At 42.4% G+C, this 24830-nt stretch overlaps 1 long non-coding RNA gene across 1 annotated transcript in view; it reads left to right on the top strand.

Moving 5' to 3' along the window:
- The first annotated feature begins 328 nt into the window (after window positions 1–328).
- The window catches only part of LOC132378981 (uncharacterized), a 117368-nt gene continuing 92866 nt past the window's right edge, over window positions 329–24830 (top strand). The window contains exon 1 of the long non-coding RNA XR_009507255.1: window positions 329–379. This is a non-coding gene — a long non-coding RNA (uncharacterized LOC132378981). The remainder of the gene's footprint in view (window positions 380–24830) is intronic.

Genomic DNA, 24830 nt, shown 5'->3' with positions numbered 1-24830 from the left:
CCAAGGAAGAGATATTTCCACTTAACAAAGCAGTTTAAACACAGTTCATTTATTTACAGTGATACACATTTCAATTTAAACAACATTCTTAAAATACATTTTAAACTTGCAGAGGATTTCTATCTTATGATTTCCGGAATGATGGTAACGTGTTCAGATGCAATGGTCTCTCCAGGACAAACCAAAAATGTTTTGTTTTTATTAAAGATCTTTTTACAATTGTAAGGCACTGCTGGATATTAAGAACTCCAAGTACTTTAGGTCGATCCCATCAGTGAGTTGCTCATTAGTGGAGGAGCTGGACTTTGTGCAGACTGTGTTGCTACCTGCTACAGAAAGGCACCGGAGTAGGTGCGTGAAGGTGGCACGCAGTCGAACAGTGAGTGATTGTATTGGACAACTTTTTGTAGTTGGAAGACCCTCTTTGACATTGGTAATGTAGAATACTGCAAGTCCAGTTCACTGGTTTATTGGCAAGGTCGATGGTGGGAGTGCTGTGTGATCTCAGTTGTAATGTGGACTAGGCCTCTTGCTGCAGGCCTGCCTGTTGTAGCAGACCAGGGTGACCAGGAGGCCTGCCTGTTGTAGCAGACCAGGGTGACCAGGAGGCCTGCCTGTTGTAGCAGACCAGGGTGACCAGGAAGCCTGCCTGTTGTAGCAGACCAGGGTGACCAGGAGGCCTGCCTGTTGTAGCAGACCAGGGTGACCAGGAGGCCTGCCTGTTGTAGCAGACCAGGGTGACCAGGAAGCCTGCCTGTTGTGGCAGACCAGGGTGACCAGGAGGCCTGCCTGTTGTAGCAGACCAGGGTGACCAGGAGGCCTGCCTGTTGTAGCAGACCAGGGTGACCAGGAGGCCTGCCTGTTGTAGCAGACCAGGGTGACCAGGAGGCCTTCCTGTTGTAGCAGACCAGGGTGACCAGGAGGCCTGCCTATTGTAGCTGTAGGCAGTGTGGTGGGGTGTCCATGCTGGACTGAGCGCTTGTTCCTGACATTGGTGCTGACCACCAGCGTCCGCATGGTAGAAGCTTGCATGTGTTTGTCTGCAGACTGTGGAAGGCTTGTTCTTGCCAACAACATCCACGCACCATCAATTTACAGAACACGTCATTCAGGGACTTGGGCTATATTATATATTTTTTTGTGTGACTGCTATCCTTTATGTCTTATATATGCCTCACAGATATCGAAGAGAGAGGAATGGATTCTAGTTCACCCAGTTATTTTTCTGTCATTCCTCTGGATCTTCCTGGACTATTTTTAATAAGCCTGAATTGATCTCTATGTTTATGCTATTTCTTTGCCACTTGTGTGACTTCATGTACATGTGATTTCTTTTTGGATCCCTTTTAACAATATGGACTAAATGCATTATGGTAAATGATAGTACCAATCTGGTCTGAAAGTTTCCTTGAACTAAACTATATTTATGGACTCAGTTTCGTTCTGAATGCTAATGCTTGCTTTATTGTTTACATGATTTGATTTTAGTTTTTTCTCTCTGTTCATTGGATGTGGGTCTTTTTTTAACAAATTGGGTTTCTTGTTTTGTGTCTGTCAGCAGATGAATCTCAAGTTTGTGTAATTTATGCATACTTTGATAATAAATATACCTTGAAACTTCGAAGTTTTTAATACATTGTCTGTATTGCAACTAGCTAATTAACATAACCCTATTTTCTACACTGCACCTTTTAAGCAATAACCCCAGGTGCGGTGTATCAACAAGTCTGTCCTATAGACAGTGCTTGTTTGCAAAGTTGTCCTTTTAAATTCAAACTGATTATTGCTTGCCATTTACATTACAAACCAAACACTGGCTCATTTACGACAAGAAGCAAAACAAAGAATATTCGTTGGAAGTTTAACTTATGGAAAAACAAGCCTTTGATCTTTGAAAGTGTCATCTACTGTGTTTAGAAGGCTGAACTTGGTAAAAATGAGGGTGATCTCTGCCTGAGGACACTAAGTATCCTTCACAACATAAACAACATTTAAAAGGCACTTGGGCAGGTACATGGATAGGAAAAGTTTAGAGGGATGTAGGCAAACCGTTAATAAATGGGATGAGTATAGATGAGCACCTTGGTTGGCACAGAGCTGCTGGGCCAAAGGGCCTGTTTCCACACTGCATGATTCTGACTTTAATATGACACACTAGTTCAACTGCTCTGACTTCCATAAAGAATATTTTCATCTCCGGTGCCTTCCGAAAGAGAGGGGATGCAAACAGGGCAATTTTTGTTTCAAAAAGGATAACTCAGCAGAACTGACTTTTCTACAGAAGAAATAATTAATTCATAATAAAATTATCCAGACAAAGTGCAAGTTTATTTTCAATGAATTGCCTCTTATGAGACACAGACGTCTTGGCTATTTTTAATTGGCAGGTATCAATTTGCTCAGAATAGGAAATAGAGCATTAGTCTTTTTATTGCTTGTCCGCAGACGTCATCGATCACTTGCAAGAAAACAATGTTTTCATGCAGCCTGTGGAAGTGTGGGCAGTCGTTCATCATGAATGGATATTGGAGCCCAACACTGCAGAGAAGACTGAATGCAGTCATCAAGTATTGACTTGTTTTGTAGGTGCTTTTCTTTCCAGGGTAGGAATATCAATCAGGGACATTGGTAAATGTGTGTCTTGCATGAAATGTTGGAGATGAGTGAAGTCTTGGTGTGTTTTCATTGACTAAGTCTCTGAGGTAGTAAGTGAATTTAAGGAAGTAAAGTGTCTGAACCTACTTACTGATTAACGCTAGAAGAAAGTCCTTTCTTCCACGAGTGATGGTCTCCAAGTGGTAGAGTAACCAGAGATCAATGCCTGCAGCAACACATACACAACGCTGGAGGAAATCAGCAGCGCAGGCAGCATCAATGGAAATGAATAAACAGTCGATGTCACGGGCCGAGGCACTGGAAAGCAAGGGGGGATGGGGGTGGTGGTGGGGGAAAAGGGAAGGAATACAAGCTAGAAGGTGATAGATGAAGCCATGGGGGTGGGTGTTGAAGTAAGAAGCTGGAAGGTTATAAGTGGAAAATATAAAGGGCTGGAGAAAAAGGAATCTAATAGGAATGGAGAGTGGACCAAGGGAGAAAGGGAAAGAGGAGGGGCAGCAGTGGGAGGTGACAGGCAGGTGAGTAAAAGAGAAGAGGTAAGAGGAACTGAAGAAGAGGGAAGGGGGAGGGGGCAAATTGCTGGAAGTTGGAGAAATTGATGCTCATACCCAGATGGAATATGAGGTGATGCTCCTCCAACGTGAGAGTGGCCTTACTGTGGCAGTAGAGGAGGGCATGGACCGATAAATCAGAATAGGAATGGAGATTGGAATTAAGTTGGCTGGTCATCAGGAAATCCTGCTTTATGCAGATGGAGCGAAGGAGTTTGTCAAACACCTCCCAACCTACATCAGGTCTCACATTGGGAGCACTGGATATGGTAGGTGACCCCAGCAGATTCACAGATGAATTGTGGCCTCACGAGGACTGTTTGGGGCTCTGAGTGGAGGTGGGAGGAGGTGAATGAGCAGATGTAGCAGTTCTTCTGCTTGCAGGGATATGTGCCAGGAGGCAAGTTAGTGGGGAGGGCAAATAGACAAGGGAATTATGGAGGGAGTAATCCCTGCAGAAGGTGGAAAGTGGGGGTGCAGGTAAAGGTGTGTTTTGTGGGATGGCGGAAGTGGTCCACTCTCCTCTTCTGTCAGATTCCTTCATTGTCAGTCCTTCACCTTTTCCATCTATCACTTCCCAGTTTCTTACTTCAACCCTGCACATCTGCAGAACTGCTTGTGTTTATCAAAGCCTAGACATGCTTGGCTGACAAAGCTGTTTTCTTCTGTCCTCATTCAGTTCACTGGCAAAGGTGAGAATACTACATTAACTTTGTATTTCCTTTTACATCAAGCTTGGAAAACTGAACTTCATTTATTCCAGATGAAGGAGCTGGACCCAAGATATTACTGTAAATTTTCCTCCAAAGTTGTAGCCTGACCCACTGAATTCCTACAGCACCTCATCTTTAGCTCCAGGTTCCAGCCTCTGCAGTCTCTTGTGTCACTGTCTTACATTTCATATTCGGTATGATGCACCATCAATAACTCACACTGAGACGTAAGGCGAGATATCGGCTTTTATTGACTGGAAGAAGGAACCAGGAGTGAGTGTCCATCATACTATGTCCTGGAGACTGAGGCCGAGCGTCAGGCCTCAATCGCCTTTATACAGGGGCCTGTGGGAGGAGCCACAGGAGCAGTCAGCAGGGGGCGTGTCCAGACAGGCACATAGTTCACCACACGGTATAACATGGAGAGTATCTTGGTTTCCTCTTCTGGAGTGAACATTGGGCAAATAAAGCACAAACCTGTGCAAATAGCCTTTATTTGTTTGTTTAGTAGTAGGGCAGTTACAAATTACTGATATTTTTGCAATCAGCAAACTTTGGAGTTGCCAATGGAAGGCAAAAAGTAAACAGAGTTAGTATCATTTTCACAGTTATGTGATCTGAATACTCCTCTGTTAATATCATGTCAATAAAGTTCTTTAAAATACTTTGGAATCCTATTTCACCAACAAAGATTACATTAGGGCTGAATAATTATAGTTATCATGTAGACCCTTTAAACCTGTATTTTAAAGTACTGATCCTGAAGGTTAAATATTTAAATGTTATTCAGTATTTCCCCATATTTTTGTTTATATTATTAATACTAACTTGGTACCATTTAAGTATGAGAGTTTCTCAACTGTGGGATTCTCTCTGTACATGAGAAATGAGTCATGCTCCCTTTCCTATATTACTGAAACTCTTAAGAGTGTATCATTCCAGGCTATCCACTTCAAGTCCTGGTGATAATATTTGGTGCTTTATTGTTATGGACAGATTAGTTTGTTACTCTTGGGGATATAATGTAATTATATAAGATAATAACATAGTGCCTTTGACCATGTATTAGATTTACTACTTATGAATAATAATAATGACCTTAGCCATAGAAAAAAATATCCCAATCCCAATAAATTTATTGAGGCCAGAATAGGGTAGTGCAACATTGGTGCTAAAAGCAGTCACTTTCATCTTGCCTCTGGAATTTATTTCTTGACTCTATGTCGGAACAATCCGTAATGAGGTCTTGAGGCAAAATCTAGCAGAATTCAATCTGAGCTTTCGTGAGAATTTTATTGGTGATCATCTTCCATTTGATACCATTGTTCATGCTTCATTTTCTCACTTTGCCAGTGAGTGATAAATAACAACATGGCTGCAGATTATTTTAATGGATTGGACATAGTAAGTAAAAGTCAAATTATAATAATTTTACAATGGAACTTACTTTATTGTCTTCAATAAATCTGTTCGTGGCCAATCTTGGATTGCGAGTAATACAACACTGAAATCTGAAGGACCTGCTTTGTGAAATGAAGCTGAAGAGGAGCAAAAAATTTGAAAAATAAAAATAAATCAGATTAATAGGGTTCAGTTGTCTAATTTTTTAAAATCCAGTTACTTCTGGGAGTAATCAAGGAATTCAGCTTAGCTCCCTCAATGTATCTTGAGCCCTATTCAACAGGGGTGAATTGATGGAGAAGTTCAGGAAGGGAAAGGAGGGGTAACACTCAATTGCCCTTAATGAGAGGCTAGCTGTGGAAAGCTGAGCAGCTTCGAGTTCTGAGGTATCAACATTTTGCAGGATCTATCCTGAGTCCAACACAATGAAGCAATCACAAAGAAGGCATGCCAGTACTCTATCACATTAGGAGCCTGAGGGGATTTAGTATGTCACTAAGGACTCTTACAAATTTCTATAGATACAGTATATGGTGGAGAGCATTCTGACGGTCTGCATCACAGCCTGGTACGGAAATTCCAATGCACATGATCACAAGAGGCTGCAGAAAGCTATTGATTCAGCCCGATCCATCACGAGCACAATCAAGAGACATCCTCAAGCAGTGATGCTTCAAGAAGGCAGCATCCATCACTATCTACATCATCCAGGCCATGCCTTCTTCTTAATACAACCATCAGGGAGGAGGTACAAGAACCTGAAAGAATAATTCAGGAACGGTTTCTTTCCCTCTGGCATCAGATGTCTGAACAGTCCATGGACCCATGAACACTACCTCATTATTACTTTCTTTGCACCTTTTATTTATTTTTATGATTTATATTAATTCTATTTCTTTCAGTGTACTGCTGCTATAAAACAAATTTCACATCATTTAAGAGAGTGATAATATACAGTATATGAAACATCATTTTCCTTTGGTCTGTTTTAGAGTTTGGGTATTTCCTCTTGATATGACAGCTTTAATCCATAATAGGATGAGGATTTGGAAGCTTGTACAGATATTGAATGTTTTCAACAGAAGAGATTGAATAACATCAATAGAAGGTGAGGGCCAGGGGGCATGTTCTCATCTAGGCTCAGTTTCACTCCTGCAAAGTACTCAGCGGAATTTCCTCCTTGATTTTCTTGACATTTCAACAATTTGATTGCTGGCAACTGTTAAGATCACCACTGATGGAGCTGCGGTTCAGAAGAACAAGGCTCAGTTTTTTAATAGGAGCATCACTTGCTGCTATTTTGTCAACAGATGATGCACTTTATGTATTCTTGTAAAGATGACATATTTCTAAAGGGTTATTTATTGTAGAAAAAACTATACCAAAATGGAAAAACTTAATTTCTGACCCGAGAGAGTATGTGAAAGTGAAGCTAAAAATAGTGAATGGCAACTATTTATAAATATAAACAGTGGTAATTCTACAATTCCCCACCTTTCAGATATTTTCAGAATGAGCTTATAGAGGAGTAGCAAATGATGAGTGAATGAACATGGTTTTCACCAGGGTTGTGTAAGCAAGAACTAGAAGATATTGGTTTAAGGTGAGAGTTGAGATTTAATACATACCTGAGAGTCAATTTTTTCACCAAAAGGGTGGTCTGTATATTGAATGAACTGCCAAAGGCAGTGGTTGATGCAGGTACATTAACAATATTTAGGAGATTCTTTGGAGAGATGGGGAAGGTTTAGAGTGGTATTCTATAGGCCAAATGAAAGTAAGTGGGCATCTTGGTTGCCATGGACAGTTGAATGAAAGGATCTGTTTCTGTGCTGCATTCCTCAATGACACTGTGACTCTGAGATGTGGACCAGTGGTTTGCAGCAACTCAAAATGGACTGGGGCAACTGGAAGATACCAAAAACCTCTGGTCTCTAATACATGAAAAGAGAGAGAAGGAAAGAGAGAGGAAGAAAAAGAGAATGAGACGTAAGTGAAGGAGAAGGAGGAAGAGGAGAAGAAGAAGAAGGTGGAGAAGGAAAAGAAATAGGAGGAGGAGGAAGAGAAGAAGGAGAGTAGTAGTAGTAGGAGAAGTTTTTGTAGTTGTTATTATTAACAATTATATTGGGCTGTGACGTTAAATTGAGTTGGTCTTCTGTGAAGCTCAACTTCTGTATTTTATGGCTCGTAATCCACCTCCAGCTCTCCTTCCACATCTCATTTATTATTGACTTCATTAAGGAAATGGAAATGTAACCTTCGATGCCATCTGATTACCTTTAAACCTCATAAATTCTGGGCAAATAAAGAACAATAAAATGGAATAGAATTAAGCACAGGATGTTTCAGGATTTCAATGACTGATAGAGGACAAGGACAGACATGACCAGGGAATTAATTCTATTGGCAATAAAAATCTCTGTAAACTACTTCTGCAGTGACTGGAAGACCTGACTAAATGCTGTCACTGCAATCAGTATGTAGGTAATGGAACTTCACTTGCATTAAGTGGCACAATTGAGATACATTTTTTGGCAGGAGATTAATGTACACAAATCAATGGTAAAGGTTCTGCTTTGAAGCTGCAATGGCCTCGGATGCACTTGAAATCAATTGGAAGAAACTACACTAGAGGTTATCAAGTGATTTCCAGGTCAGCAAAATATTGGAACTAGTACAGCTGCTGCCTCATAGCTCCAACAGCCTGTGTTCATTCCTTATCTCTGACACTGTCCAGGTTTAACAGTTAATCCATAATCAGAATCATAATTAGCATCTGGTTTATTATCCCCAGCATGTGTCATGTAATTTGTTAACGTAGCAGCAGCAGTTCAGTGCAATACATAATATAGAAGAAAAATAAATAAATAAATAAATAACAAAATATGTATCTTGAATAGATTAAAAATCGTGCAAAAAAAGAAATAAAATGTAATAAAAAAGTGAGTTCATGGGTTTAATGTCCATTCAGGAATTGGGTGGAAGAGCAGAAGAAGCTGTTCCTGAATCGCTGAGTGTGTGCCTTCAGGCTTCGGTACCTCCTTCCTGATGGTAACAGTGAGAAAAGGGCTCATTGGGTGCTGAGGGTCCTTAATAATGGAGCTGTCTTTCTGAGACAGCTCTTTGAAGATGTGTTAGGTACTTTGTTGGCTGGTACCCAAGATGGAACTGACTAGATTTACAACCTTCTGCAGCTTCTTTCGGTCCTGTAGCCCCGCCACCCCCCATATCAGACAGTGATGCAGCCTGTCAGAATGCTCTCCATGGTACATCTATAGAAGTTTTTGAGTGTTTTTGTGACATACCAAATCCCTTCAAACTCCTAAAGAAGTATAGTCGCTATCTTGCCTGCTTTATAAGATGGATTCCCTGACAGGGCAGTACTACCTCCCCACTGCATAGCAATATTTACTTAATGGCAGGATAGGACTCGATTCCATAATCTTTGGAGCCACAGTAGTTGCATTGGATCCACATTGCATAGTGGAATGTTGGGCCATTACTTAGTGGAACTTAGAAAGCAACTTTATATTTGCTTTGATCATGACAGATGCAATGCAATTCATCTGCTAAATACTTAACAAGAAATTATTTCTCTAAACATTTGCTTGCAGCAAAATGGAACTTTTATTTGAAGGCTGATCATACCATTATATTTGATGCTGCGGAACCAGTTATGTTGCTTTGCACATGGATAAACAGCAGACATTTCATTTGGCTCTGCATTAAGTAGGCAACAATATTTTTCACCAAAGGTGCTCAATTAGTCCTTTGGTTAAACTAGTAATATCCAATTCTTATAGTTAAAATGCTTTGTTACTAACTAATCACTTGGTTGCTAAGCCATCTACCTATAACCATTCACCTCTCACGGCCTGGTTGCTGCTTCTTTGAAAGATCCATCCATTTGATATCTTCCCACTGGTCTCTTTTACCTCTTGTGCATATTATAAATTCCCTTCTTGATGTTACCATTAAATCTGCTTCTAAACCTCTCTGAACTATTGCATTCTTGTGCAAACCCACTGTATTGCAAATAGTTCTTTTCCTTCCTCATATTCAGTTGTTAAGCAGTTAATCAAGTTTCTGCATACTGCCTGCAGAAAAAAAGTATGTACCTTCTGACAGCCGTACATTAGTACCAAAGCTGAGATATGGCAAGCAAAACAGAAGAGTGAGCTTAGTGTCCCTTCACGAAAATTAGTTTTAAAAACTCCCATTTTGTGTCAGACATATTGGATAAGAAAACGGACAAATAAAATACTCGGAGGTCAGTTTTCACCTTTATTGTTAGTAGCTCACTGACCTTTTGGTTTATGCACTTGCTGTCTCACTGTAAGGAGTATGAAGACTTGAAAGAGTTTATTTAACAGGTGTAACCACCGAATGGTAATTGTGAACATTGTAAGAGTCAAAATGATTCAAAGTTATTTGTATTAAAATAGTTGTTAGAAAACTTATGAATCCCAAGGGAACGAGAAGTATGAGAGAAAGACTAGAAGTAAAAGAACAGGTGTTGAATATCCTGTGGTTTCATTGCCATGGGAGAAGGACTTGTTAGTGGAGATGGAAACATAGAAAACCTACAGCACAATACAGGCCCTTCAGCCCACAAAGCTGTGCTGAACATGTTCTTATCTTAGAAATCACCTAGAGTTACCCATAGCCCTCTATTTTGCTGAGCTCCATGTACCTATCCAGGAGTCTCTGAAAAGGTCCTATTGTATCCGCCTCCACCACAGTCACCAGCAGCCCATTCCACGCACTCACCACTCTCTGCATAAAAGACTTACCCCTGACAACTCCTCTATACCTACTTCCAAGCACCTTAAAACTGTGCCTTCTCATTTCAGCCCTGGGAAGAAGCCTCTGACTAACCACACGATCAATGCCTCTCATCATCTTGTACACCTCTATCATGTCACCTCCCATCCTCCATCGCTCCAAGGAGCAAATGCCGTGTTCACTCAACCTATGCTCCACAATCCAGGCAACATCCTTGTAAATCTCCTCTGCATACTTCCTATGGTTTCCACATCCTTCCTGTAGTGAGGCGACCAGAACTGAGCACAGTACTCCAAGTGGGGTCTGACCAGGGTCCTATATAGCTGTAACGTTACCTCTCGGAAGAGTGTACCAGGAAATTTCAAAGAGAAGGTTCCTCTTAAATGTTACATAAGCAGAAAAGAAGAAGTAAGAATGGGAGTCGGCCATCTGGGCTGTCACGCCTGCTTCACCATTCAGTTAGATCATGACTGATCTGGCCTCAGACTTAGTTCAGTTTAATAGGGAGGGGGTAGGTGGAGAGTTACAGCTTTGCCTGCTGTGGGCGGCACAGAGGAAATTCAGCTGGATTGGCTAGCAGAAACAGAATGCTGGGCTGACTCAGCAGGTCAGGCAGCATCTGTGAAGGCAAAATTGACTAGCTTCCTGGTTGATAAGATGGACTCTTGCCTCACCATCTACCTTGTATTGATCTTGCACGTTATTGTTTACCCCTGTAACTGTTACATTTATTCTGCTTCTGTTATTGTTTTACCTACTCCCTCAATGTGTTATGTATGAACAGAATGCAAGACAAGCTTTTTATTGTGCCTCCGTGACAATAATAAACTAACAATAAAAGATGTAAGTGAATGATTACATTGAGTTACCTACAGGAGACAGCATGGATTTAGCAATGGAGTTAATGACTGTGCAAGCTGGCCACAGAGTCCACGTTACTTTGCCACCTGCTTAATTATCATATCACATGTGTTGGTCCATAGCTGAACTGTCTGTCACTTTGCTCTTTTTAAATCAGTCATTTTTCAGGACTTGGGCATCATTTGGAATAATCTGTGAGGGTGAGAAACTGGAAGAGAGGGTAGGGGAATGTCTGGTTAAAAGCCTGATGCAGGAAGTGTGTAGGGGTGCTTTAGGTACCCATAATCATAGATATAAAGCAAGGAACAGGCCCTTTGGCCTAACCTGCCAATGCCAACTAATCTGCCTTCTTGACCTGTTCCCATTTTGCCTTGTTCCTCCTGTGAATAATTGGGATTGCTCTGGGTGTAGGTTTGACTTGTACAAGAAGAACTGGTTGAACCTAGAATGGGGGTGGGGGGGGGTCCTTTATCTTTGCAGGGAAGTTTGCTCATGTCACGCAGCAGGGGTTGAACTAATCTGGCAGGGAGGTGGGAGGCAATTGCATCGGGGTGAAAGAAGTACACAATCACTCATGCAAGTCCATTGCAGGGTTCAAAGAGGCAGGTTAGGGAGCACGGGAAGGATAGCAGTTTCAGCTGCATTTATTTTAATGCAAGGATCCTCATAGAAGACCTCGTACTGTATCGAAGACATAGATAGGATAGATAGAAGCTTGTTCTCATGGTAGGCAAATCAAAAGCAAGAAGACATAGGTTTAAGAAGAGAGGAGGAAGTTATAAAGGAAATGTGAACAAAGTTTTTTTAATGCAGAGAGCGGATGATATTTGGAACTCACTGGAAGGAGAAGTAGGGGAGTCAAATATAATCATTATTTTTAAGAGGTACTTAGCCAGTTAAGTTGACAAAGCATAGAAGGAATGTGTCTACTGTGGACAAATGGGATTAATGTCGATCAGCAAAATTATTGGTATTGATATGATGAACCAAATGGCCCATTTCAGTAAGTCTCTGACAATATTTATTGCCTATTTCGAAATGCCCTTGAGTAAACGATAGTAGCAATTTCTTGAACTCCTGCAGTCATTCTAGTGAAGATGCATTCACAATATTTTTGAGGGCAAATTTGCAGGATTTAGGCTCAGTGATTATGAAAGGATGATATTATATTTCCAAATGAGAAAGGTGTGCAACTACAGGGATGTCAGTAGATAGTCATATTTGTGCGAATGTACCTGCCACTCATCTTGCTAGTGGAGTTATGGGTTTTGGAGATACTGCTGGAGTAATCTACGGGAGTAACTGTTGAGCAGTGGAGTACAGTGCGGTGCAATGTATGGTGATACACACTGAAGCTTGTGGGGAGTGGTGAACAAGTTTAAAACCCAGCAATAATGAAGGAATGATGGGACACTGTGGAACTGGAGTGTGTCTGCATGTGCTAGTCCCCCTATACCTTCATGGTGGTCGAAGTCACAGATCTGAAGGGTACTTTAGCCTAGATCAGGGGTTCCTAACCTGGGGTCGGCAGACCTCTTGCTTAATGGTACAGGTCCATGGCATAAAAACAATTGGGAACCCCTGGCCTAGGTAAATAGTGAATTTTGAGATGGTACGTTATGTAGCTAATGTGTTCTGCTGATTGAAAGAATAAACATTTTGTCACACCTGAACAGGCAGGCACCTCCTGGTCTCTACCCAGCTACAGGAGTTACCTGCCACTCGTTTCCAACTCATTACCTGCACCCTACTTAAACCGAGCTCTCATTCACAGTCCTTGTTCACTCATTGAATCAGCCAGCCTCAACCAATTGCTCCTAGCCTTCAGTTCCCTATTGCCTGTTCTCTCTTGTTTTACGGCCCCTCATGGCTTGTTATTTTGCAGTTTATTATTAAAGTCATCGCTCACCACTGCAGCTCTGTGTTTAGGTCAAGCCTCCTGTACAATTCCTGACACATTTAGGGTGCTGGATAGAATGACATTAATTAGATTGTTTTGCCCTGGATTGTGTCCAGGGTACTTGTTAGAACTGCACCCTTCACTGTTCCGGACAAAGGGAGAGTGTCCGTCACAGCGTTCACTTCCACCTTGTCAATAGCAGTGAGGTATGAAGTGGGTCAGGATACTTAGTCTCTGCACTGCTCTTGTAACCACTGTACTTGTGTGGTAGATCCAGCTGAGATTCTGATCAATTATGAACATCACGGCCTAATACTGACCCAGTTTCAGCATGGAAATCCAATCACTTGTAATGTTGTACACTGGCAGCTTTTATGATCAAAGTCTCATTTTCATTTCAAGATAACAGTAGCCATCAGAACAGATAGACTGATAAGTGGGTGTGACAGTCCCATCAGAATTCCCTTTGTCAGTTTTATGGGCACTTTAATCAATGTGTGAATGGAAAAACCCAGAATGAACATGCACGTGTTCCAAATTGAAACGCCTCGGATAAATACCATTGAAATGTTAAGGCCAAGGAGCAATTACACTTTTGCCAATACTGCCACCTGATGGAATGTCAAAGGATTGCAACCCAGGCAGGTCACTGGCAGTGCAGTGTAGAGGGGCTATGAGAGCAGGACTTCAAAATGTATTTTGCTTTTATGGGGTTATTATAGCACAAAATTATTTTAGTCAGTTCATCTGTGTGTGTGAGTGTACTGGCCCCTTGGAGAGGTGAGCTCATTGCGGGCAGTGCCATTTGTGAAAAGGCTCTCCTGAACACATTAAGCTCTTGCTTTGTGCCATTCTGGTTTCTTCCCAAGTTTGAACAGTGAGATCTGGGTGAGTCTAGGCCTAGATCTAGAAACCTGTAGAGAAGAAGAAACCATGCCTCCACCATAGTGGTCTCCTTCATAAGGCCTTTGGCAGATGGTCCAATGCAATTTCATGGCAGCTGACAATATTCTGACAACTGAGGACAACTGGAGGCTTCAGGAAGTAATGAATAACCTCCAGAACACTGCAGCAAGTAAACCCCAGGAGAAAATTAACAGGGGCAATTAAAACAATTAGTAGCTGCGCAACTTTATTTTTACTGTTTTTACTTATGTTGTAAAAATATAATAATTCAGGCTTGGGCAGGGACTATTTGATGGGGGAGGTTTTGTGAAGGGTGGGAATGGCAAGTCTTGTGATACAGCTTTGAGAAGGATGTTCAGGCAGACTTGGTGTCCTAATCATTGCAGAATAAATCATTATCAGGTACTCCACCAAACATCCAAAGCATTCTTCCCTCTGCCACAGCGGGTTGCTTAGTGCACAGCATACAAAATGCACTGCAGTTACTTGCCCATACTTCCTCAATATACATTCAAAACCATGACATCCACCATCACGAAGGACTAGGCAACAGATATACATGAACATGACCATTTGTAAGTTCTCCTTATTTTTGCACTCCATTTGGTAATGCCCTTCATCAATACTGTGCCCAGGTTCTGGAGTGCCTCCTTAATAGCTTTGAGGGAATACCTTCACTAGAAGGACAGAAATTGTTCAAAAAAGATGCCCCTATTAAGGGAAGTCAAGATTGGGCAATAAATGCTGACCACATGAGTCCAACCACATCCAGTAAGAATCTGCCACAGGAAGACTTTATCTTGTGATCAGTGGGTTCCAGCTTTAATCTTGCAAACGTAATTTGTTTCTTCTTGCTTCTTTCCCCCTCAATCAGTTTGTTTTGTTTCCCCAATCATTTTCCTGCAGTGTCAGCTGGCTATTGGTTAAGTTTTTTTGCTGGTTATACAGTATAGCAATCTTAAATTTTATTCAATTCCTATGGGCACAGATGACGAAGATAACAACTTGAGAGCGCTGCTGCTACTTCAGTCGCGCCTAGGCACCTCGGGCTGTATAATGTCAAGTCAAGTCAAGTCACTTTTTATTGTCATTTCGACCATAACTGCTGGTACAGTACACAGTAAAAACGAGACAAAGTTTTTCAGGACAATGGTGCTACATGAAACAATACAAAAACTACACTGAAATGACGTAAGACAACACAAAAAACGACACTAGACTATAGACCTACACAGGACTGCATAAGATGCACAAAACAGTGCAGGCAGTACAATAAATAATAGGCAGTACAATAATGACAATAGGCACAGTAGAGGGCATTAGGTTGGTGTCAGTCCAGACTCTGGGAATTGAGGTGTCTGATGGCTTGGGGGAAGAAACTGTTACACAGTCTGGTTGTGAGACCCCAAATGCTTTGGTGCCTTTTGCCAAATGGCAGGAGGGAGAAGAGTTTGTATGAGGGGTGTGTGGGGTCCTTCATAATGCTGCTTGCTTTGGGGATGCAGCGTGTGGTGTAAATGTCTGTAATGGCGGGAAGAGAGACCCCGATGATCTTCTCAGCTGACCTCACTATCTGCTGCAGGGTCTTGTGATCAGAAGTGGTGCAATTTCCGAACCAGGCAGTGATGCAGCTGCTCAGGATGCTCTCAATACAACCCCTGTAGAATGTGATGAGGATGGGGGGTGGGAGATGGAGTTTCCTCAGCCTTCGCAGAAAGTAGAGACGCTGCTGGGCTTTCTTTGCTATGGAGCTGGTGTTGAGGGACCAGGTGAACACCAAGAAATTTGGTGCTCTTTCCGATCTCTACCGAGGAGCCATTGATGTTCAGCGGAGAGTGGTTGCTCTGTGTTCTCGTGAAATCAGCAACCTTCTCTTTTGTTTTGTTCACATTAAGAGACAGGTTGTTCGCTCTGCACCAGTCTGTTAGCTGCTGCACCTCCTCTCTGTAAGCTGACTCGTCGTTCTTGTTGATGAGACCCACCACGGTCGTGTCATCAGCAAACTTGATGATGCAGTTTGAGCTGTGTGTTGCTGCACAGTCGTGGGTTAGCAGAGTGAACAGCAGTGGACTGAGCACTCAGCCCTGGGGCGGGTCCCCATGCTCAGTGTGATGATGTGGAGATGCTGCTCCTGATCTATACTGACTGAGGTCTCCCAGTCAGGAAATCTAGGATCCAGTTGCAGAGGGAGGTGTTCAGGCCCAGTAGGCTCAGCTTTCCAATAAGTTTCTAAGGAATGATTGTGTTGAATGCTAAACTGAAGTCTATGAACAGCATCCGAATGTATGTGTCTTTTTTGTCCAGGTGGGTTAGGGCTAGGTGGAGAGTGATGGCAATGTTGTTGTCTGTTGAACGGTTCGGACGGTACACGAATTGCAGGGGGTCCAGTGAGGGGGGCAGCAGGGTCTTGATATGCCTCATGAAGAGCCTCTCGAAACACTTCATGATGATGGATGTGAGTGCAACTGGACAGTAGTCATTGAGGCAGGACACTGAAGACTTCTTCGGCACGGGGACGATGGTGGTGGCCTTGAAGCACGTTGGAATGGTGGCCCTGCTCAGGGAGATGTTGAAGATGTCAGTGAGAACACCTGCTAGCTTGTCTGCACATCCTCTAAACACTCTGCCAGGAATATTGTCTTGTCCAGCAGCCTTAACGACTATTGCCCAGTAGCATTCACATTGACAGTGATGAAATGCCTTGAGAGGTTGGTTATGACTAGACTAAACTCCTACCTCAGCAAGGACCTGGACCCATTGCAATTTGCCTCTCATCACGATAGGTCAACAGCAGATGCAATTTCAGTGGCTCTTCACACAGTGTTAGACCACCTGGACAACAAAAACACCTGTGTCAGGATGCTGTTCATTGACTATAGCTCAGCATTTAATCCATCATTCCCACAATCCTGATTGAGAAGTTGCAGAACCTGGGCCTCTGTACCTCCCTCTGTAATTGGATCGTCAACTTTCTAACCGGAAGACCACAGTCTGTGGATTTGTGATAACATATCCCCTTCGCTGACGATCAACAGTGGTGCACCTCAGGGGTGTGTGCTTAGCCCACTGCTCTACTCTCTCTATACACATGACTGTGGCTAGGCATAGCTCAAGTACCATCTACAAATTTGCTGACGATACAACCATTGTTAGTAGAATCTCAGGTGGTGATGAGAGGGCGTACAGGAGTGAATTATGCCAATTAATGGAATGGTGCTGCAGCAGCAACCTGGCACTCAACGTCAGTAAAACGAAAGAGCTGATTGTGGACTTCAGGAAGGGTAAGATGAAGGAACACGTACCATTCCTCATGGAGGGATTAGAAGTGGAGAGAGTGAGCAGCTTCAAGTTCCTGGGTGTCAAGACCTTTGAGGATCTAACCTGGTCCCAACACATTGATATAGTCATAAAGAAGGCAAGACAGTGGCTATATGAGGAGTGACTGATAAGTTTGTGACCTAAGGCAGAAGGCGTCAATTTTAGAAAAGCCAGCACATTTATTTTTCAACATAGTCCCCTCCTACATTTACACATTTAGTCCAGCGGTCATGCAACATTACGGACCTTGGACCTCCAGAAAGTGTCCACAGATGGGTGATTGATAAGTTCATGGCCTAAGGTAGAAGGAGATGAGTTATACAGCTCTTGTTACATGCACATGCAGTTCAACTCTGAGTGATTAGGCAGAAAGATTGAAGTTAATAACATCTCCTTCTACCTCAGGCCACAAACTTATCAATCACCCCTCGTACTTTATTAGGAGTTTGAAGCGATTTGGCATGTTGACAAATACACTCAAGAATTTTTATAGTTATATCGTGGAGAGCATTCTGACAGGCTACATCACTGTCTGGTATGGAAGGGTTACTGCACAGGACCAAAAGAAGCTGCAGAAGTTTGTAAATCTAGTCAGCTCCATCTTGGGTACTAGCCTACAAAGTATCCAGGACATATTAAGGAAGCGATGTCTCAGAAAGGTAACGTCCATTATTAAAGACCTCCAGCACCCAGGGCATGCCCTTTTCTCACTGTTACCATCAGGTAGGAGATACAGAAGTCTGAAGGCACACACTCAGTGATTCAGGAACCGATTCTTCCCCTCTGCCATCTGATTCCTGAATGGACTTTGAAACTTTGGACACGACCTCACTTTTCTAATATACAGTATTTCTGATTTTGCACATTTTTAAATAATCTATTCAATAGATGTAATTGATTTACTTGTTTATTTATTATTATGTTTTTATTTTATTTATTATCTTTTCTCTGTCTCTGAGAGATTATGTATTGCATTGAACTGCTGCTGCTAAGTGAACAAATTTCACGACACATGCCAGTGATAATAAACCTGATTCTGATTAATTGATACTTGGCCTAGTGATCCATTTCAGTGAGTGGAAGTCATTTGGGACTGAACTGTTGTATCCCTTTCTCAATGGTAATTGAATGTGATTGCAACAGCAACACCACCACCTCCTCTGCTGGATCATCAGCTTTGCACAGACTGAAGTTATATTTGGTACCTGTGTGGACCAGTACAAGTTTGCTTCTTCCACTGGGAATAGTTTAAGCACTCCCTTCAGGCAGATTTATATTGAACCAATAAATGGTGTGAGGTATTCTCCAAAGGACCGTCAAATGTGAAGGTCATCCTTCAGCCAACATTACATGAGATCACCACTGGCATGGTCATCTGGCTCTATCAACCACCTATATTTTACAACTTTTATACCTACCTGCAGGTAGAAGATTGTATATTATAAGAGTCAGAGGAAGGTGACAGATGAGTTAAGCTGTAGCTGTTCACCACCTAAGAGGGGGCAGTTGTTAAGCTGTATTATAACATAAATGAAATGGAACTAGTCTGAATGCATTTTAAGAAAGAAATGAAAGATTTGTCCTCAGACCAGACGTTGAGTATCTTCTTCATATATAAAGAAATGGAACTGGTATTTACCCATTTTGGATGTGCTAAGTGCATGATGAATTTAGTTCAAGTGTTCAGTGGAATGATCCCACCAAACCTCTGTGTCAAGCTTGCTAGCAATAATGAGAAGTGAGTCTCAGCGTTGTGTATTTAATATTTCAGTAATACTTGAGGCAGCAAAAATCTGGTACCCAAACCAGCTCAAAGTAGGAGGTGGAAGAATTTCTGTAGAAAAATCACAGTGATCCCCATAGGAGTCAGGGACTAGAATTCAATCCAATAGTCCCCCAACCAAAAATCCTAGCAACTGAGCTGAATGTGGAGGAGCCCATGTGGCAGGAGGTCCAGGATATCATCAAGAGAGCAAAGTCACCTGCTGTCCCAGGATCAAGTGGTATATCCAACCTGGTATTTAAGAAATGCCCAAAACTCCTCCAGAGGTTGTGGAAGATAATGAGGGAGATTTGGACCAAAGGCTCTATTTCACCAAGCTGGAAAATGGCTGAAAGTTGCTTTGTTTCCAAGGAAGAAGATTCCTCCACAATCACCCAGTTTAGGGCAATCTCCCTCTTTAGTGTGGAGTGCAGGGTGTTCTTCTCAGTGCATGTGAGAAGGCTGACCTCTTACTTAACGGACATCAAATCATCCATCCAGAAAGGTGGCATCCCAGGTTTCTCAGGGTGCCTTGAATACACCTCAATAATCAGCCAGTTGATCCACAAGGCCAGAAGAAATACAACCTAACAGTCATCTGGTTAGACCTAGCCAATGGCTAAGGATCAGTTCCACTCATTCTCAACCATGACCGCATCACACCAGTAATGTGAGACGTGATCACCGGCTACCTAGGAGGATTCAGGCTATGGTTCACTTTAGCCCACTTTATAACCAAATGGCAAGATCTCCAAAAAGGGATTCCAACCCGTTGTACCATCTCCCCATCTTGTTTGTCATTGGTATGAACTTCCTCATATCAGCAGCAGCTGACATAACCCGAGGCCCCATGTTGGAGCCCGGCATCTGACAACCTGCAATACCAGAGTTCATGGAAGATGTTACAGTGACCATGGTAAACCATGGGGTATGGGGTATTGGACACCCTGGACAATGTAGCTACCTGGTCTAGAATGACCTTCAAGGCTAGGAAGTCCATATGCATTGATGCATCATCAATAACTCTCGGAGACGGGAGGCAAACAATAGGCTTTTATTAGCTGCAAAAGTGACCACAACATCTTGGAGACTGAGGGAGGAGCAGTGCCTCCAATCACCTTTATACAGGAGTGTGTGGGAGGAGCCACAGGAGCAGTCAGCTATACGTGTCCAGACAGGTATACACAGTTTACCACATGCATGGTGATCAAAAAGGCAAGGTTACTGCCAAATTCAGTCTTCAAGTACAGGGAGGTCATTTCGTCCACAGAGAACAGCCCAGTGAAGTGTCTTGGAAAGTGGTTTCATGTCGCAGCGACAGACAGTGCCAACATCACTGACACTCTAAAGCAGACTGAAGAGTGGCTGAAGAAGATCAACAAAACTGGACTACCTGGTGTTACGGATTCAAGCAACAATAAATATATGAGTTAGGCAGGGGTTTTTATAACAAATAACACGTTTATTAGACACTGAAAATGAACCCCCCAAAAGTAAACAAATCACTAATGTAACTGGAAGTCAGCTGCTGTGCGGCAGCTTAAACAGTTCATAAAGCAATGAAGCTTAAACAGTTCTTAAAGCGATGTTGCGAAAACAGTTCTTCAAAGTAGTATTGCAGAAGTTCAAAATGCTCACAGTCCATTTAAGGGAGAGATTTTTTTTAAGACGATTTAAATTCTCTTTCACGTCGTGTTGCTTCTGTTCCCAAATTGAACTTCTCCCACGAAGAATTTACGTAGATGGACAAATGGAACGGCTTAAAGGCACTGACCTTTCCTTTACAGAACTGTTCCCAATCCTTTCTGCTATTTCACAGGGATTAACATGAGAACGGTCAACGAATTCCTTCTGAATAAGGATCAAACCAGGTCAAACCTGTTTCACCGTCGAAATCGATTCCCTCAATCTTTTAACTCCCGAACTTCGATCTTCACTCTCCACTGAATCTCAACTAGCAGTATTGTAAAGAAACTGCTGGCAATGACCTTTTAAACCTTACGCATTAGATAAAACTTCATCTTTCAACTAAACTGTGTCATAACATTAAATCACGCAGTGGCATGAAGTCAACATGGCAAATCCAGCCACGAACTGCCCCTCCTCACAGGGAGGGGTCCTCCTTTTATACCCTGTAAAAAAAACCTGTCACATGACCTCTACTGGCGGGAAAATGACGTCACTCCACCATCACAAGACCACTACCTTCAGTCCAGTATAGCTTCAACACCTGTCACGTGAGAAGTACACCACTGTCACGTGTCACGGGTACGTAACACTGGTAAATTTATGACGTAGCTGTACCAACATGGTCTTCCACCAAGGCTGCTCTGGCTTTTCATGTGTATGAGTTCCCCATTACCACTGTAGAAGACATCAAGAGGAAGTCAACAAACACCTATGGAGGTGGCTGGGGATCATCGCAATCTTTCCTTCAGAGGAGTTTCACATAAGATCAGGCCAGCTGCAGCTCCCATTGTCATCTGTGGTGGAGAAGTTCAAGGTGGCAAAATGTAGACGTGTTAATACTGAGGGGCTCTGATGACAAGCTAATAAACCAAGCAGGAGTTGCAACAAGGTAGGGCTGAAAGTGGGCCGTCAACATGGCCAAAGAACAGGCAATGAGCCCCCTGCAATTATCTGCAACCCATGCCTGGGATGGCAAGGCCTTGCCTCTGCACACTTCCAACGATGCAAGTGCAAGTGCAAAGGTTAGGCATGTCGTGACCCAGGCAGAGGTATGGAACCATGAGGATGAAAGGCGGTTATCAACGGCAGTGGAGTTGGGGTCACAGGTTCCCTGGACAAAATGGGGTCTTCCCAAGTGAAAGATCACTTGGGCAGAACTTTGGAGATTGGAGCCCTTCCACATTTCTTACCTACTGAAATCTGTATGACACTCTCCTTACACCATTACAGCTGCACACATGGACACTGAGGGAGGACCCTAACTGCAAGCTTTGTTGTCAGTGGGTTAACTGGCACACATACTGTCAGGAATCTAAAAAGCTTTATCAGAAGGATGGTATAGGTGGCACCACAACAAGGTCCCTCGCTGACACATTGGAGTGGGAGAGGTGTGAAAAGAGACCAGCTGGTAGAGAGGCAAACAGGGCAGTCATTTTCAACAATGAGAGGGACATGCCAGTCATATCAGAGAGGCCTAAATCCAATCTGCTCCAAACTGCCAAATCATGGGAGACAAGAGCGGATGTGGGAAGGAAGCTGCCTTGGAGATGGGGCAAACCACACTTTGACCAGACATTGTACTGTGGTCCACCAAATTCATCCAGGTGGGGCTCACAGTACCGTGGGGGGAAGGACGTGAGGAGACTCAGTCCTTAGTCCAGGAGTGCAGGGACAAAGAATGGCAGACGTGGCTATGTCCTATGGAGATCGGCTGTAGAGCCTGTGAGCCTGATGCATTTTCCTTGCTGGTGCCCCCAGAAAGAGAGAGTTTTAGCTACCAGAGAATGAAGGGCTGAACACAAGGAATGTGGTTAAGCTGCAATTGGCCAGCAGGGAAAGAGCCAATAGGCACATATACGAAGCTGCATTTCTAAAGACTTGTTCAAATTTCCAGAACAATCTCTCTGCTCAGCATTTTGTAGGTAGCCATTAGGGATGATAGGGTAGATGTAGATGCAAATAGGGGGAAATTCTGAGGCAGGGCACTTTTGTTGCCGTATTTGAATAGGTCACCTTAAGGTTGGCCTTTCCTGGTACCAATTTATTTTTGTCCAGGAGTGCAAGAGGAAGGACTGTTAGAGCAATTTTTGGGGTTAGCACATGTAGCAATTAACTTAACCGACTTTGGCCACAAGCCTTCAGATTGGAATATGCATTGAAGAATGAAGTTAAAATTCAGACCAGAGAGACCATGGAAACAAGCCTTTAACTGATTGTCAACATGTGTATGAATCCAATCAAAACCCATTGCATGGATACAACAGTAATTAAATCTTATTTTGGGTGCGATGGTGGGATAATCCAAAAATTTTAAACTGTTACATGTGTAGTTCAAGAGGGCATTGTAACATGGATTTACTTGAATTGTCTTGAATTTTAAAAAAATCTTTAACACATAAATATTGGGTAGTGTCGGGCCAGGCAGACCTTTCCACTGAAAGGGTCTCAATATGATTAATGCTTTAACACAAACAAAATGCTGGAGGAACTCAGCAGGCCAGGCAACATCTGTGGAAAAAAGTACAGTCAACATTGTGGGCCGAAACCGTTCAGCAGGACGTTTAAAAGACACGTTATAAGATATGGAAAGGATACATGGCTGTAGTAGCAGTTCTGGGTAAGCACGTGGTCAAATAGTCGGAGAGCATTAGAGATCACAGCAGGTGAGCAGTGAGAGGGAGTTTCACTGAACCACTGAAGGGAAGATTCGACTGTACTTTTTTCCATAGATCATGCCTGCTGTACCTTATTTTTGTCAAATAAAGAGGCTGCTTCATGTCTACCAATATTTCTCTCTGGTGACTTCCTTCATGCAACAACAGAGGGAACGACCTCCTTATAGAGGGTTGTTCCCTCAGCATTCAGAAGTGCCAAGCCTAATTTTCTCTTTTATCTAATCTCAGTGGTAAAAATGCGTGTAATCACAATGAAACATTGACAAAGTAATAGTAAAGTGTATTTTCTGCAGAAAAACCTGTGTGATTGGGGTTAGATTCCATACTGCTAGAAACTGAGCAAAGTGTTTCACTTTACCCAGATAGGAAGGCAAGGAGCCATATGGACAACATCCAAGATCAACTTCCACCCAGCCTTTATAAAACTGAATTCTCCAAAATTTCATGCATTCCCACTTAAAAAATTTGCATCATGACATTGATTGCCAGACAATCAATTCCACTAATTGAGTCACCTTTGACTCACTTTTGCATTTTGCATTAATACATATCAGCTGATGTTGGAACTTTGCTCTGACTTGATTGCCAATTCTTGATTGCCTGTTGACTCTTTCTAATTTTTGTCAATGCACCATAGAAAATATTCTGTCTGGATGTTCTGCACATGACTGCAAGAAACTGCAGAGCACTGTGGACACAGCGAAGCACATCACAGAATCCAGCCTTCTCTCTATGGACCCTGTCTATACGTCTTGCCACTTCAGTAAGGCAGAGAGCATTATCAAGAACCTCAACCATCCTGGACATTCTCTCTTGTCCCTTCTCCCATGAAGCCGAAGATACCAAAGCCTGTAAGCATATACCCCTGGGTTCACGGACAGCTTCTATCCCACTGTAATCGGACTCTTGAATGGACTTGTATGATATGATGGACTCTTGGCCTTACAATCTACCTTGTTATGATCTTGCACTTCATTGTTTACCGCACTGTATTTTTTTTGGTAGCTTTTACAGTTTATTCTGCATTGTAATTGTCTTACTGTATTCTAGCTCAATGCAGTGTATAATGATTTGACCTGTATAAACAGCATTCAAGACAAGTTTTCAATATATCTTGGTATATGTGACAATAATAAACCAATACCACTGCCAATCCTATAGAGATATTAGCACTTATCCATTATTGTGAGAAGGTGAAAGTTATTCAAATCACCTGAATCAAATTAAAGAAGCAAAAGGCTTGAAACATGAAAGAACTGCTAGTTCATTTATAGCTTATTAGTGTAAAGCGTAAAATGTATTATTTTATTTCTTTTAAACAACGAACAACAAGCTGGGCTTGGTAGTTTATTATCTTTAGAACAATTTCAGTTTTACTACCACTTAAGTATTCAGTGTGCACATATTGTTGTCACTAGGCACAATATTGCATAGCAGAAGATTTTTGTGCACACTGGTCATTACAAATTAGAGGAGACATTGGGTCGGTCTTATACAGCTAGGGCACTATACAGTTCAGCAGAACAAAGGGATCTGGGAATACAGGTCCATAACTCATTGAAAGTTACGTCACAGGAAAATAGGGTCGTAAAGAAAGCTCTTGGCACATTGGCCTTAATAAATCAAAGTACTGAGAATAGAAGATGGGATGTT

Source organism: Hypanus sabinus, chromosome 1, assembly GCF_030144855.1.
Source record: "Hypanus sabinus isolate sHypSab1 chromosome 1, sHypSab1.hap1, whole genome shotgun sequence".
NCBI classification, from domain to species: domain Eukaryota; kingdom Metazoa; phylum Chordata; class Chondrichthyes; order Myliobatiformes; family Dasyatidae; genus Hypanus; species Hypanus sabinus.
The sequence above is the reverse complement of the archived record's forward strand: the minus strand, read 5'-3'. Positions and strand labels throughout refer to the sequence as shown.